The sequence below is a fragment of the Dendropsophus ebraccatus genome, chromosome 6 (genome assembly GCF_027789765.1).
Source record: "Dendropsophus ebraccatus isolate aDenEbr1 chromosome 6, aDenEbr1.pat, whole genome shotgun sequence".
Classification (NCBI taxonomy): Eukaryota; Metazoa; Chordata; class Amphibia; order Anura; family Hylidae; genus Dendropsophus; species Dendropsophus ebraccatus.
In genome coordinates, this window is record NC_091459.1 from 149,324,026 (window position 1) to 149,343,044 (window position 19,019).

At 44.2% G+C, this 19,019-nt stretch overlaps 1 protein-coding gene across 3 annotated transcripts in view; it reads left to right on the plus strand.

Moving 5' to 3' along the window:
- Nucleotides 1-709: 709 nt before the first annotated feature.
- DNMT3A (DNA methyltransferase 3 alpha) overlaps nucleotides 710-19,019 on the plus strand; it is a 179,460-nt gene continuing 161,150 nt past the window's right edge. For all 3 annotated transcript variants that reach the window (XM_069973236.1, XM_069973239.1, XM_069973241.1), the window contains exon 1: nucleotides 710-785. The gene's annotated coding sequence lies outside the window, so the exon portion shown is untranslated. The remainder of the gene's footprint in view (nucleotides 786-19,019) is intronic.

Genomic DNA, 19,019 nt, shown 5'->3' on the forward strand with positions numbered 1-19,019 from the left:
TAGTATTATATTACCTCTCCCCTGTATTACTTCCCCTCCCCAGTATTATTACCCCTCCTCTGTATTATTACCCCTCCACTGTATAGAGTTATTTCTTCTCCCCTGTATAGTATTATTACCCCTCCCCTGTATTATATTACCCCTCCCCTGTATTATTACCCCTCCCCTGTATTATTACCCCTCCCCTGTATTATATTACCCCTCCCCTGTATTATTACCCCTCCCCTGTATTATTACCCCTCCCCTGTATTATTACCCCTCCACTGTATAGTATTATTACCCCTCCACTGTATTATTACCCCTCCCCTGTATTATTACCCCTCCCCTGTATTATTACCCCTCCACTGTATAGTATTATATTACCCCTCCCCTGTATTATTACCCCTCCCCTGTATTATATTACCCCTCCCCTGTATAGTATTATTACCCCTCCCCTGTATTATTACCCCTCCCCTGTATTATATTACCCCTCCCCTGTATAGTATTATTACCCCTCCCCTGTATTATATTACCCCTCCCCTGTATTATATTACCCCTCCCCTGTATTATATTACCCCTCTCCTGTATAGTGAAGTTTCTCTCCCTCGCACAGTGGAGCTGGATGCGCTGAGTACAAAGGTTGCAGCTGCCTCTAGGACCCGGCGGCGTCGGTCCGGCTGCCGCACTGATCGGGGAGGAGGAGGAGGCGGCGGAGCAGCAGCAGCACAGCCGGGGGGGGAGACAGACGAGGAGAGAGGGGGACACAGGCAGGAGAAGGAGGGACACGACCCCCCAGCCGCGGACTGGTGAGTACCCTGCCCCCCACCTCACCCGCCGGGCGCCCAGTGCCAGGCTGCCCGTCCTCTGCCATGGCTGCCCTTGAGAGCTGGCGCAGGCCTGGCATCAGCCGGCTGGTGGAGGGGGCACAGGGGGTGGTGTGCCCTCTGCATGCCGGCCACACTGGCACTGCCCAGCCCTCCTGTGTGCCAGCCCAGGGCTGTAGTGTGGGCAGTGCCCCCTGCTCCCATCCCAGGCACCTGTAGCTTCATGCTGTGTGTGGGGTCACCTGGGGTGAGCGGCCTGTGCTGCCCTCCGGGGGGCGACATGTGTATGTGAGTGCGGTGCCCACCCCACCGCCACAATCCAGCCCGAACGGAGCGAGATTTATAGCTTTGTCTGCTGCACGTCTGTTATGTAAGGCTGCCACCCCTCATACCCCTCATACATGGCACATACCCCTTATACATGGCACATACCCCTCATACCCGGCACATACCCCTCATACATGGCACATACCCCTCATACATGGCACATACCCCTCATACATGGCACATACCCCTCATACATGGCACATACCCCTCATACCCGGCACATACCCCTTATACATGGCACATACCCCTCATACATGGCACGTACCCCTCATACATGGCACGTACCCCTCATACATGGCACATACCCCTTATACATGGCACATACCCCTCATACATGGCACATACCCCTTATACATGGCACATACCCCTTATACATGGCACATACCCCTTATACATGGCACATACCCCTCATACATGGCACATACCCCTTATACATGGCACATACCCCTCATACCCGGCACATACCCCTCATACATGGCACATACCCCTCATACCCGGCACATACCCCTTATACATGGCACATACCCCTCATACATGGCACATACCCCTCATACCCGGCAAATACCCCTCATACATGGCACATACCCCTCATACATGGCACATACCCCTCATACATGGCACATACCCCTTATACATGGCACATACCCCTTATACATGGCACATACCCCTCATACCCCTCATACATGGCACATACCCCTCATACCCGGCACATACCCCTTATACATGGCACATACCCCTCATACATGGCACATACCCCTCATACATGGCACATACCCCTCATACCCGGCACATACCCCTTATACATGGCACATACCCCTCATACATGGCACATACCCCTCATACATGGCACATACCCCTTATACATGGCACATACCCCTTATACATGGCACATACCCCTCATACCCCTCATACCCCTTATACATGGCACATACCCGGCAAATACCCCTTATACATGGCACATACCCCTCATACATGGCACATACCCCTCATACATGGCACATAACCCTTATACATGGCACATACCCCTTATACATGGCACATACCCCTCATACCCCTCATACATGGCACATACCCCTCATACCCGGCACATACCCCTTATACATGGCACATACCCCTCATACCCGGCACATACCCCTCATACCCGGCACATACCCCTCATACATGGCACATACCCCTCATACATGGCACATACCCCTCATACATGGCACATACCCCTCATACCCCTCATACATGGCACATACCCCTCATACATGGCACATACCCCTCATACATGGCACATACCCCTTATACATGGCACATACCCCTCATACATGGCACATACCCCTCATACATGGCACAAACCCGCCTCATACCCCTCATATGTGGTACATACCCCTCATACATGGCACATACCCGCCTCATACCCCTCATATGTGGTACATACCCCTAATACATGGCACATACCCCTCATATGTGGTACATACCCCTCATACCCGCCTCATACCCCTCATATGTGGTACATACCCCTCATATGTGGTACACACCCTTCATACATGGCACATACCCGGCTCATACACCTCATACATGGCACATACCCGCCTCATACCCCTCATATGTGGTACATACCCGCCTCATACCCCTCATACATGCCACATACCTGGCTCATACCCCTCATACATGGTATATACCCCTCATACATGCCACATACCCACCTCATACCCCTCATACCTGGCACATACCCACCTCATACCCCTCATACCTGGCACATACCCACCTCATACCCCTCATACATGGCACATACCCATCTCATACCCCTCATACATGGTACATACCTGCCTCATACCCCATACCTGGCACATACCCACCTCATACATGGCATATACCCACCTCATACCCCTCATACATGGCACATACCTGGCTCATACCCCTTATACATGGTATATACCCCTCATACATGGCACATACCCCTCATACATGGCACATACCCCTTATACATGGCACATACCCCTTATACATGGCACATACCCCTCATACCCCTCATACATGGCACATACCCCTCATACCCGGCACATACCCCTTATACATGGCACATACCCCTCATACATGGCACATACCCCTCATACATGGCACATACCCCTTATACATGGCACATACCCCTTATACATGGCACATACCCCTTATACATGGCACATACCCCTCATACCCCTCATACCCCTTATACATGGCACATACCCGGCAAATACCCCTCATACATGGCACATACCCCTTATACATGGCACATACCCCTTATACATGGCACATACCCCTTATACATGGCACATACCCCTCATACCCCTCATACATGGCACATACCCCTCATACCCGGCACATACCCCTTATACATGGCACATACCCCTCATACCCGGCACATACCCCTCATACCCGGCACATACCCCTCATACATGGCACATACCCCTCATACATGGCACATACCCCTCATACATGGCACATACCCCTCATACCCCTCATACATGGCACATACCCCTCATACATGGCACATACCCCTCATACATGGCACATACCCCTTATACATGGCACATACCCCTCATACATGGCACATACCCCTCATACATGGCACAAACCCGCCTCATACCCCTCATATGTGGTACATACCCCTCATACATGGCACATACCCGCCTCATACCCCTCATATGTGGTACATACCCCTAATACATGGCACATACCCCTCATATGTGGTACATACCCCTCATACCCGCCTCATACCCCTCATATGTGGTACATACCCCTCATATGTGGTACACACCCTTCATACATGGCACATACCCGGCTCATACACCTCATACATGGCACATACCCGCCTCATACCCCTCATATGTGGTACATACCCGCCTCATACCCCTCATACATGCCACATACCTGGCTCATACCCCTCATACATGGTATATACCCCTCATACATGCCACATACCCACCTCATACCCCTCATACCTGGCACATACCCACCTCATACCCCTCATACCTGGCACATACCCACCTCATACCCCTCATACATGGCACATACCCATCTCATACCCCTCATACATGGTACATACCTGCCTCATACCCCATACCTGGCACATACCCACCTCATACATGGCATATACCCACCTCATACCCCTCATACATGGCACATACCTGGCTCATACCCCTTATACATGGTATATACCCCTCATACATGGCACATACCCCTCATACATGGCACATACCCCTTATACATGGCACATACCCCTTATACATGGCACATACCCCTCATACCCCTCATACATGGCACATACCCCTCATACCCGGCACATACCCCTTATACATGGCACATACCCCTCATACATGGCACATACCCCTCATACATGGCACATACCCCTTATACATGGCACATACCCCTTATACATGGCACATACCCCTTATACATGGCACATACCCCTCATACCCCTCATACCCCTTATACATGGCACATACCCGGCAAATACCCCTCATACATGGCACATACCCCTTATACATGGCACATACCCCTTATACATGGCACATACCCCTTATACATGGCACATACCCCTCATACCCCTCATACATGGCACATACCCCTCATACCCGGCACATACCCCTTATACATGGCACATACCCCTCATACCCGGCACATACCCCTCATACCCGGCACATACCCCTCATACCCGGCACATACCCCTCATACATGGCACATACCCCTCATACATGGCACATACCCCTCATACATGGCACATACCCCTCATACCCCTCATACATGGCACATACCCCTCATACATGGCACATACCCCTCATACATGGCACATACCCCTTATACATGGCACATACCCCTCATACATGGCACATACCCCTCATACATGGCACAAACCCGCCTCATACCCCTCATATGTGGTACATACCCCTCATACATGGCACATACCCGCCTCATACCCCTCATATGTGGTACATACCCCTAATACATGGCACATACCCCTCATATGTGGTACATACCCCTCATACCCGCCTCATACCCCTCATATGTGGTACATACCCCTCATACATGGCACATACCCCTCATATGTGGTACATACCCCTCATATGTGGTACACACCCTTCATACATGGCACATACCCGGCTCATACACCTCATACATGGCACATACCCGCCTCATACCCCTCATATGTGGTACATACCCGCCTCATACCCCTCATACATGCCACATACCTGGCTCATACCCCTCATACATGGTATATACCCCTCATACATGCCACATACCCACCTCATACCCCTCATACCTGGCACATACCCACCTCATACCCCTCATACCTGGCACATACCCACCTCATACCCCTCATACATGGCACATACCCATCTCATACCCCTCATACATGGTACATACCTGCCTCATACCCCATACCTGGCACATACCCACCTCATACATGGCATATACCCACCTCATACCCCTCATACATGGCACATACCTGGCTCATACCCCTTATACATGGTATATACCCCTCATACATGGCACATACCTGGCACATACCCACCTTATACCCCTCATACATGGCACATACCCATCTCATACCCCTCATACATGGCACATACCTGCCTCATACCCCCTCATACATGGCACATACCCACTTTATACCCCTCATACATGGCACATACCTGGCTCATTCCTGGCTTATACCCCTCATACATGGCACATACCTGGCTCATACCCCTCATACATGGAACATACCCGGCTCATACCCCTCATACATGGAACTTACCTGCCCCATACACCTCTGCCCAGCTCATCTATGGCACATACCAAGCTCATACAACTCATAGATGGCACATACCCAGCTCATACATGGCACTTACTTGGCTCATACCCCTCATACATGGCTTATACCCCTCATACATGACACTTACCCAGCTCATACAACTCATACATGGCACATATCCAGGTCATACCCCTAATACATGGCTTATACCCCTATACGTGGCACATACCCTGCTTATACCCCTCATACATGGCACATAGCCGGCCAATACCCCTCATACATGGCACATAGCCGGCCAATACCCCTCATACATGGCACATAGCCGACCAATACCCATCATACATGGCACATAGCCGGCCAATACCCCTCATACATGGCACATAGCCGACCAATACCCCTCATACATGGCACATACCCCTCATACATGGCACATAGCCGGCCAATACCCCTCATACATGGCACATACCCAGACAATACCCCTCATACATGGCACATAGCCGGCCAATACCCCTCATACATGGCACATAGCCGACCAATACCCATCATACATGGCACATAGCCGGCCAATACCCATCATACATGGCACATAGCCGGCCAATACCCCTCATACATGGCACATAGCCTGCTCATACCCCTCATACATGGCACATAGCCTGCTCATACCCCTCATACATGGCACATAGCCTGCTCATACCCCTCATACATGGCACATAGCCTGCTCATACCCCTCATACATGGCACATAGCCTGCTCATACCCCTCATACATGGCACATAGCCTGCTCATACCCCTCATACATGGCACATAGCCGGCCAATACCCCTCATACATGACACATACCCAGCTCATACCCCTCATACATGACACATAGCCAGCTCATACCCCTCATACATGGCACATAGCCAGCTCATACCCCTCATACATGGCACAAAGCCAGCTCATACCCCTCATACATGGCACAAAGCCAGCTCATACCCCTCATACATGGCACATACCCAGCTCATACCCCTCATACATGACACATACACAGCTCATACAACTCATACATGACACATATCCAGGTCATACCCCTAATACATGGCTCAAACCCCTCATACATGGCACATTCCCAGCTCATATCCCTCATACATGACACCTACCCGGCTCATACCCCTCATACATGACACCTACCCGGCTCATACACCTCATACATGACACCTACTTGGCTCATACCCCTCATACATGGCACATAGCCGGCCAGTACCCCTCATACATGGGACATAGCCAGCTCATACCCCTCATAAATGGCACATACCCTTAATACATGGCACATACCCGCCTCATACCCCTCATACATGACACATACACATACTTGCCTCATACCCCTCATACATGGCAAATACACCTCATACTTGGCACATACCCGCCTCATACCCCTCATACATGGCACATACAGCTCATACATGGCATATATTCAGCTCATACACCTCTGCCCGGCCTATGTATGGCATTTACTCAGCTCATACATGACACATATCTAGGTCATACACCTCTGCCCTGTTAATACATGTACATACCCAGCTCATACACCCTTATCCATCTCATACATGGCACATACCTAGCTCATACACCGCTGCCCAGGCTCATACATGGCACATACCCAGCTCATACACCTCATACATGGCACATACCCAGCTCATACACCACTGCCTGGCTCATACATGGCACATACCCAGCTCATACACCTCTACTGAATTCATACGTGGCATATACCCAGTTTATATACCCCTGGTCAACTCATCCATGGCACATACCTAGCTCATACACCACTGCCTGGCTTATACTTGGCACATGTCTATCTCACACATGGTACATATCCAGCTCATACATGGCACATGCCCAGCTCATACACCACTTCCCGGCTCATACAACTCTGTCTGGCTCATGCATGGTACATGCCCTGCTCATTCATAGTCACTAACCATCTCATACATGGCACATGCCCAGCTCATATACCTCTACTGAACTCATATATGCGACACATACTCAGCTCATACACCACTGCCCGGCTCATACATGGCACATACCCAGCTAATGCCCCTCTGCTTGGCCCATACATGGCACATACCCAGCTCATACATGGTACATACCCAGTTCATATACCTGTACCAAATTCATCCATGGCACATACCCAGCTCATGCCCCTTTGCTCATATTATAAATGACTGATACCCAGCTTATACACTTCTGCTGCCAATCATACACCTCTACCCAGCGCATACATGGCTTCTATAGCACATACATGTCTCATACATGGCTCCTATAGCACATACATGTCTCATACATGGCTCCTATAGCTCATACATGTCTCATACATGGCTCTTATAGCACATACATGTCTCATACATGGCTCCTATAGCACATACATGTCTCATACATGGCTCCTATAGCACATACATGTCTCATAAATGGCTCCTATAGCCCATACATGTTTCATACATGGCTCCTATAGCCCATACATGTCTCATACATGGCTCCTATAGCACATACATGTCTCATACATGGCTCCTATAGCTCATACATGTCTCATACATGGCTCCTATAGCACATACATATCTCATACATGGCTCCTATAGCACATACATGTCTCATACATGGCTCCTATAGCACATACATGTCTCATACATGGCTCCTATAGCACATACATGTCTCATACATGGCTCTTATAGCACATACATGTCTCATACATGGCTCCTATAGCACATACATGTCTCATAAATGGCTCCTATAGCCCATACATGTTTCATACATGGCTCCTATAGCCCATACATGTCTCATACATGGCTCCTATAGCACATACATGTCTCATACATGGCTCCTATAGCACATACATGTCTCATAAATGGCTCCTATAGCACATACATGGCTCATACATGTCTCCTATAGCACATACATGTCTCATAAATGGCTCCTATAGCACATACATGTCTCATACATGGCTCCTATAGCACATACATGTCTCATACATGTCTCATATAGCACATACATGTCTCATACATGGCTCCTATAGCACATACATGTCTCATACATGTCTCCTATAGCACATACATGTCTCATACATGGCTCCTATAGCACATACATGTCTCATACATGTCTCCTATAGCACATACATGTCTCATACATGGCTGCTGTACTACATACATGGGCGGGTAAGGGTTACACAATGGTAAGAAGGGGGGCGGGTGAGGGTTATAAGGGGGCAGGTTACGTGGTGGTATTGGGGTCAGGGTGTGCACGGGGGCGGCCTCCTTACGGGGTACACAACGCCGTAATCTGCAGACAATCTCATCCTCCGTCCTCGTCCTCAGTTGCCCCCGGAGTTTGCAGTAATCAGACGCAGCTTTGTGCTTCTGCTGGGGGGTGTTAACCCCTGCATGGCCTAGGTACGTCAGGGGGTCAGTGTGTGCTATGAGGCCTGTGCGCTGGATGAGACATGGAGGCCCAGTGAGTGTAGGATCGGACCCCCGCCAAATCCCGGCCCTCCCTCACTGTCTGCAGCGTAATCCACTTACATGTGAGATACAGGAGGCCTGAGTATATAGCTGTATACAGAGCAGGAAACTGGCCTGTGTGTGTATATGTGTGTATATCACTTTATATGTCTATATCTGTGTATTACCAACAGGATACAGTGTATATATATATATATATGTGTAAATGTCTATATCTGTGTATTACTATCAGGATACAGTGTATTATGGGGATACAGCGGAGCGGGCACAGACCTTCTATGGCTGATGGTGGGAATACACGGTGGGAGGTTGGGCTCTCGGACCGCTGGGGACCATGTCAGGCAGAAAATATTTGGGATATTTCAGCTATTTTTAGTAGAAATTTGAGGAACGTGAATGTGAGTGTGAGCGGTGATGGGCAGACGAGTGTGAGCGGTGATGGGCAGACGAGTGTGAGCGGTGATGGGCAGACGAGTGTGAGCGGTGATGGGCAGACGATATACTGCGATACTGGGATATACTGCGGGAACTGTATGATATACTGCGGGAGCTGTGGGATATACTGCGGGAGCTGTGGGATATACTGCGGGAGCTGTGGGATATACTGCGGGAGCCATGCGATATACTGCGGGAGCTGTGGGATATACTGCGGGAGCTGTGGGATATACTGCAAGAGCTGTGTGATATACTGCGGGAGCTGTGCGATATACCGCAGGAGCTGTGGGATATACTGCGGGAGCTGTGGGATATACTGCGGGAGCCATGCGATATACTGCGGGAGCCATGCGATATACTGCGGGAGCTGTGGGATATACTGCGGGAGCTGTGCGATATACTGCGGAAGCCATGCGATATACTGCGGGAGCTGTGGGATATACTGCGGGAGCTGTGCGATATACTGCGGAAGCCATGCGATATACTGCGGGAGCTGTGGGATATACTGCGGGAGCTGTGCGATATACCGCGGGAGCTGTGCGATATACTGCGGGAGCTGCATGATATATGGGGATATACTGCGGGAGCTCTGCGATATACTGCAGGAGCTGTTCAATATACTGCGGGAACGGTATGATATACTACGGGAGCTCTGTGATATACTGCGGGAGCTCCGTGATATACTGCGGAAGCTGTGCGATATACAATGGGAGCTGTGCGATATACTGCGGGAACTGTGCGATATACTGCGGGAGCTGTGCAATATACTGCAGGAGCTGTGTGATATACTGCGGGAGCTGTGCGTTATATGGAGGGAGCTGCGCGATATACTGCGAGAGCTTTGGGATATACTGCGGGAGCTGTGGGATATACTGCGGGAGCTGTGGGATATACTGCGGGAGCTGTGGGATATACTGCGGGACCTGTGGGATATACTGCGGGAGCTGTGGGATATACTGCGGAAGCTGCGTGATACACTGCGGGAGCTGCATGATATATGGGGATATACTGCGGGAGCTGTGGGATATACTGCGGGAGCTGTGGGATATACTGCGGGAGCTGTGGGATATACTGCGGGAGCTGTGGGATATACTGCGGGAGCTGTGGGATATACAGCGGGAGCTGTGGGATATACTGCGGGAGCCGTGCGATATACTGTGGGAGCAGTGGGATATGCGGCGGGAGCTATGCAATGTACTGCGGGAGCTGTGCGATATACCGCGAGAGCTGTGCCGTATACTGCGGGAGCTGTTGGATATACTGCGGGAGCTGCGCGATATACTGCTGGAGCTGCGGTATATACTGCGGGAGCTGTGGAATATACTGCGGGAGCTGTGGTATATACTGCGGGAGCTGTGGGATATACAGCGGGAGCTGTGGGATATACAGCGGGAGCTGTGGGATATACTGCGGGAGCTGTGTGATATACTGCGGGAGCTGTGCGTTATATGGAGGGAGCTGCGCGATATACTGCGAGAGCTTTGGGATATACTGCGGGAGCTGTGGGATATACTGCGGGAGCTGTGGGATATACTGCGGGAGCTGTGGGATATACTGCGGGACCTGTGGGATATACTGCGGGAGCTGTGGGATATACTGCGGGAGCTGTGGGATATACTGCGGAAGCTGCGTGATACACTGCGGGAGCTGCATGATATATGGGGATATACTGCGGGAGCTGTGGGATATACTGCGGGAGCTGTGGGATATACTGCGGGAGCTGTGGGATATACTGCGGGAGCTGTGGGATATACTGCGGGAGCTGTGGGATATACTGCGGGAGCTGTGGGATATACAGCGGGAGCTGTGGGATATACTGCGGGAGCCGTGCGATATACTGTGGGAGCAGTGGGATATGCGGCGGGAGCTGTGGGATATACAGCGGGAGCTGTGTGATATACTGTGGGAGCAGTGGGATATGCGGCGGGAGCTATGCAATGTACTGCGGGAGCTGTGCAATGTACTGCGGGAGCTGTGCGATATACCGCGAGAGCTGTGCCGTATACTGCGGGAGCTGTTGGATATACTGCGGGAGCTGCGCGATATACTGCTGGAGCTGCGGTATATACTGCGGGAGCTGTGGAATATACTGCGGGAGCTGTGGAATATACTGCGGGAGCTGTGGTATATACTGCGGGAGCTGTGGGATATACAGCGGGAGCTGTGGGATATACAGCGGGAGCTGTGGGATATACTGCGGGAGCTGTGGGTTATACTGCGGGAGCCGTGCGATATACTGCGGGAGCCGTGCGATATACTGTGGGAGCTGTGCGATATACTGCAGGAGCTGTGCGATATACTGCAGGAGCTGTGGGATATACTGTGGGAGCTGTGCGATAAACTGCGGGAGCTGTGGAATATACTGCGGGAGCTGTGCGATAAACTGCAGGAGCTGTGGAATATACTGCGGGAGCTGTGCGATATACTGCGGGAGCTGTGCGATATACTGCGGGAGCTCTGATATACTACGGGAGCTCTGATATACTGCGGGAGCTCTGATATACTGCGGGAGCTGTGCGATATACTGCGGGAGCTGTGGAATATACTGCGGGAGCTGTGCGATATACTGCGGGAGCTGTGCGATATACTGCGGGAGCTCTGATATACTACGGGAGCTCTGATATACTGCGGGAGCTCTGATATACTGCGGGAGCTGTGCGATATACTGTGGGAGCTCTGATATACTGCGGGAGCTCTGATATACTGATATACTGCGGGAGCTCTGATATACTGCGGGAGCTGTGGGATATACTGCGGGAGCTGTGCGATATACTGCGGGAGCTGTGCGATATACTGCAGGAGCTGTGGGATATACATCACGTTGTAGTATTGTATACAGTGCTGGCAGCCTGTCAGGTCCCATAGTTATGACTAGTGATGGCTGTGTGTGGCATGTCTGGGCGGCTGCGGGTTGCCATACCTGCAGGCCTCGGCTATTATCCCCGGTGCCCTTGGTTTGCGAGTGTCCTGATGTGCAGTATAAATAAGTAATGCGGTGTAAGGAATACAATGCAGGGTGAGCTGAGGACGGCACCGCACTCCCTGGCATCACCTGCAGGGGGAGCCCATAACACTGGCAGGGAGGGAGGGCTGCTGACCTGGAATGGGATCGGGCACAGTTATCCTATTATGTAAAGAGAGACGACGTCTGGTAACATCACCGAATATACCGATATACATCCAGATCCCATTATATATCACATTACATCACCAGTGTCCTGCGATATATACCTATATTATATCACTGCCTGGTATATATATACACCTATATACATCCAGATCACATTATATATCACCGCTGTACACACCCTGGTATATACACCTATATTATATCACTGCCTGGTATATACACCTATATTATATCACTGCCTACTATATATACACCTATATTATATCACTGCCTGCTATATATATACCTATATTATATCACTGCCTGGTATATATACCTCTATTATATCACTGCCTACTATATATACCTATATTATATCACTGCCTACTATATATACACCTATATTATATCACTGCCTGGTATATACACCTATATTATATCACTGCCTGGTATATACACCTATATTATATCACTGCCTACTATATATACACCTATATTATATCACTGCCTACTATATACACCTATATTATATCACTGCCTACTATATACACCTATATTATATCACTGCCTACTATATACACCTATATTATATCACTGTCTACTATATATACCTATATTATATCACTGCCTACTATATATACCTATATTATATCACTGTCTACTATATACACCTATATTATATCACTGCCTACTATATACACCTATATTATATCACTGTCTACTATATACACCTATATTATATCACTGCCTACTATATACACCTATATTATATCACTGCCTACTATATATACCTATATTATATCACTTCCTGCTATATATATACCTATATTATATCACTGCCTACTATATATACCTATATTATATCACTGCCTGGTATATACACCTATATTATATCACTGCCTACTATATACACCTATATTATATCACTGCCTACTATATACACCTATATTATATCACTGCCTACTATATATACACCTCTATTATATCACTGCCTACTATATATACACCTATATTATATCACTGTCTACTATATACACCTATATTATATCACTGCCTGGTATATACACCTATATTATATCACTGCCTACTATATATACCTATATTATATCACTTCCTGCTATATATATACCTATATTATATCACTGCCTACTATATACACCTATATTATATCACTGTCTACTATATACACCTATATTATATCACTGCCTACTATATATACCTATATTATATCACTTCCTGCTATATATATACCTATATTATATCACTGCCTACTATATATACCTATATTATATCACTGCCTACTATATACACCTATATTATATCACTGCCTAGTATATACACCTATATTATATCACTGCCTACTATATATATCTATATTATATCACTTCCTGCTATATATACACCTATATTATATCACTGCCTGCTATATATATACCTATATTATATCACTGCCTGCTATATATACCTATATTATATCACTGCCTGCTATATATACCTATATTATATCACTGCCTGCTATATATACCTATATTATATCACTGCCTGCTATATATACACCTATATTATATCACTGCCTACTATATATACCTATATTATATCACTGCCTGGTATATACACCTATATTATATCACTGCCTACTATATATACACCTATATTATATCACTGCCTACTATATACACCTATATTATATCACTGTCTACTATATACACCTATATTATATCACTGTCTACTATATACACCTATATTATATCACTGCCTGGTATATACACCTATATTATATCACTGCCTACTATATACACCTATATTATATCACTGTCTACTATATACACCTATATTATATCACTGCCTGGTATATACACCTATATTATATCACTGCCTGGTATATACACCTATATTATATCACTGCCTGCTATATATACCTATATTATATCACTGCCTGCTATATATACACCTATATTATATCACTGCCTACTATATATACCTATATTATATCACTGCCTGGTATATACACCTATATTATATCACTGCCTACTATATATACACCTATATTATATCACTGCCTACTATATACACCTATATTATATCACTGCCTGCTATATATACCTATATTATATCACTGCCTGCTATATATACCTATATTATATCACTGCCTGCTATATATACACCTATATTATATCACTGCCTACTATATATACCTATATTATATCACTGCCTGGTATATACACCTATATTATATCACTGCCTACTATATATACACCTATATTATATCACTGCCTACTATATACACCTATATTATATCACTGTCTACTATATACACCTATATTATATCACTGTCTACTATATACACCTATATTATATCACTGCCTGGTATATACACCTATATTATATCACTGCCTACTATATACACCTATATTATATCACTGTCTACTATATACACCTATATTATATCACTGCCTGGTATATACACCTATATTATATCACTGCCTGGTATATACACCTATATTATATCACTGCCTGCTATATATATACCTATATTATATCACTGCCTACTATATACACCTATATTATATCACTGCCTGCTATATATACACCTATATTATATCACTGCCTGGTATATATACCTATATTATATCACTGCCTGGTATATACACCTATATTATATCACTGCCCACTATATACACCTCTGTTATATCACTGCCTGGTATATACACCTATATTATATTACTGCCTGCTATATATACACCTATATTAGATCACTGCCTGGTATATACACCTATATAATATCACTGCCTGGTATATACTCCTATATTATATCACTGCCTGGTATATACACCTATATTATATCACTGCCTACTATATATACACCTATATTATATCACTGCCTGGTATATACACCTATATAATATCACTGCCTGGTATATACTCCTATATTATATCACTGCCTGGTATATACACCTATATTATATCACTGCCTACTATATATACACCTATATTATATCACTGCCTGGTATATACACCTCTATTATATCACTGCCTACTATATATACACCTATATTATATCACTGCCTACTATATACACCTATATTATATCACTGTCTACTATATATACCTATATTATATCACTGTCTACTATATACACCTATATTATATCACTGTCTACTATATACACCTATATTATATCACTACCTGGTATATACACCTATATTATATCACTGCCTACTATATATACACCTCTATTATATCACTGCCTGGTATATACACCTATATTATATCACTGCCTACTATATACACCTATATTATATCACTGCCTGGTATATACATCTATATTATATCACTGCCTACTATATACACCTATATTATATCACTGCCTACTATATATACATCTATATTATATCACTGTCTACTATATATACCTATATTATATCACTGCCCACTATATACACCTATATTATATCACTGTCTACTATATACACCTATATTATATCACTGCCTACTATATATACATCTATATTATATCACTGTCTACTATATACACCTATATTATATCACTGCCCACTATATACACCTATATTATATCACTGTCTACTATATACACCTATATTATATCACTGCCTGGTATATACATCTATATTATATCACTGTCTACTATATATACCTATATTATATCACTGCCTACTATATACACCTATATTATATCACTGCCTACTATATATACACCTATATTATATCACTGCCTGGTATATACACCTATATTATATCACTGTCTATTATATACACCTATATTATATCACTGTCTACTATATATACCTATATTATATCACTGCCTGGTATATACACCTATATTATATCACTGCCTGGTATATACACCTATATTATATCACTGCCTGCTATATATACCTATATTATATCACTGCCTGCTATATATACACCTATATTATATCACTGCCTACTATATATACCTATATTATATCACTGCCTGGTATATACACCTATATTATATCACTGCCTACTATATATACACCTATATTATATCACTGCCTACTATATACACCTATATTATATCACTGCCTGCTATATATACCTATATTATATCACTGCCTGCTATATATACCTATATTATATCACTGCCTACTATATATACCTATATTATATCACTGCCTGGTATATACACCTATATTATATCACTGCCTACTATATATACACCTATATTATATCACTGCCTACTATATACACCTATATTATATCACTGCCTGCTATATATACCTATATTATATCACTGCCTGCTATATATACACCTATATTATATCACTGCCTACTATATATACCTATATTATATCACTGCCTGGTATATACACCTATATTATATCACTGCCTACTATATATACACCTATATTATATCACTGCCTACTATATACACCTATATTATATCACTGTCTACTATATACACCTATATTATATCACTGTCTACTATATACACCTATATTATATCACTGCCTGGTATATACACCTATATTATATCACTGCCTACTATATACACCTATATTATATCACTGTCTACTATATACACCTATATTATATCACTGCCTGCTATATATATACCTATATTATATCACTGCCTACTATATACACCTATATTATATCACTGCCTGCTATATATACACCTATATTATATCACTGCCTGGTATATATACCTATATTATATCACTGCCTGGTATATACACCTATATTATATCACTGCCCACTATATACACCTCTGTTATATCACTGCCTGGTATATACACCTATATTATATTACTGCCTGCTATATATACACCTATATTAGATCACTGCCTGGTATATACACCTATATAATATCACTGCCTGGTATATACTCCTATATTATATCACTGCCTGGTATATACACCTATATTATATCACTGCCTACTATATATACACCTATATTATATCACTGCCTGGTATATACACCTATATAATATCACTGCCTGGTATATACTCCTATATTATATCACTGCCTGGTATATACACCTCTATTATATCACTGCCTGGTATATACACCTATATTATATCACTGCCTGGTATATACACCTATATTATATCACTGTCTACTATATATACACCTATATTATATCACTGCCTACTATATACACCTATATTATATCACTGTCTACTATATACACCTATATTATATCACTGCCTACTATATATACATCTATATTATATCACTGTCTACTATATACACCTATATTATATCACTGCCTACTATATACACCTATATTATATCACTGTCTACTATATATACCTATATTATATCACTGCCTACTATATACACCTATATTATATCACTGCCTACTATATACACCTATATTATATCACTGCCTACTATATACACCTATATTATATCACTGCCTGGTATATACATCTATATTATATCACTGCCTACTATATACACCTATATTATATCACTGCCTACTATATATACATCTATATTATATCACTGTCTACTATATATACCTATATTATATCACTGCCCACTATATACACCTATATTATATCACTGTCTACTATATACACCTATATTATATCACTGCCTACTATATATACATCTATATTATATCACTGTCTACTATATACACCTATATTATATCACTGCCCACTATATACACCTATATTATATCACTGTCTACTATATACACCTATATTATATCACTGCCTGGTATATACATCTATATTATATCACTGTCTACTATATATACCTATATTATATCACTGCCTACTATATACACCTATATTATATCACTGCCTACTATATACACCTATATTATATCACTGCCTGGTATATACATCTATATTATATCACTGCCTACTATATATACCTATATTATATCACTGCCTACTATATACACCTATATTATATCACTGCCCACTATATACACCTATATTAGATCACTGCCTACTATATATACACCTATATTAGATCACTGCCTGGTATATATACCTATATTATATCACTGTCTACTATATACACCTATATTATATCACTGCCTGGTATATATACCTATATTATATCACTGCCTACTATATATACACCTTAATTATA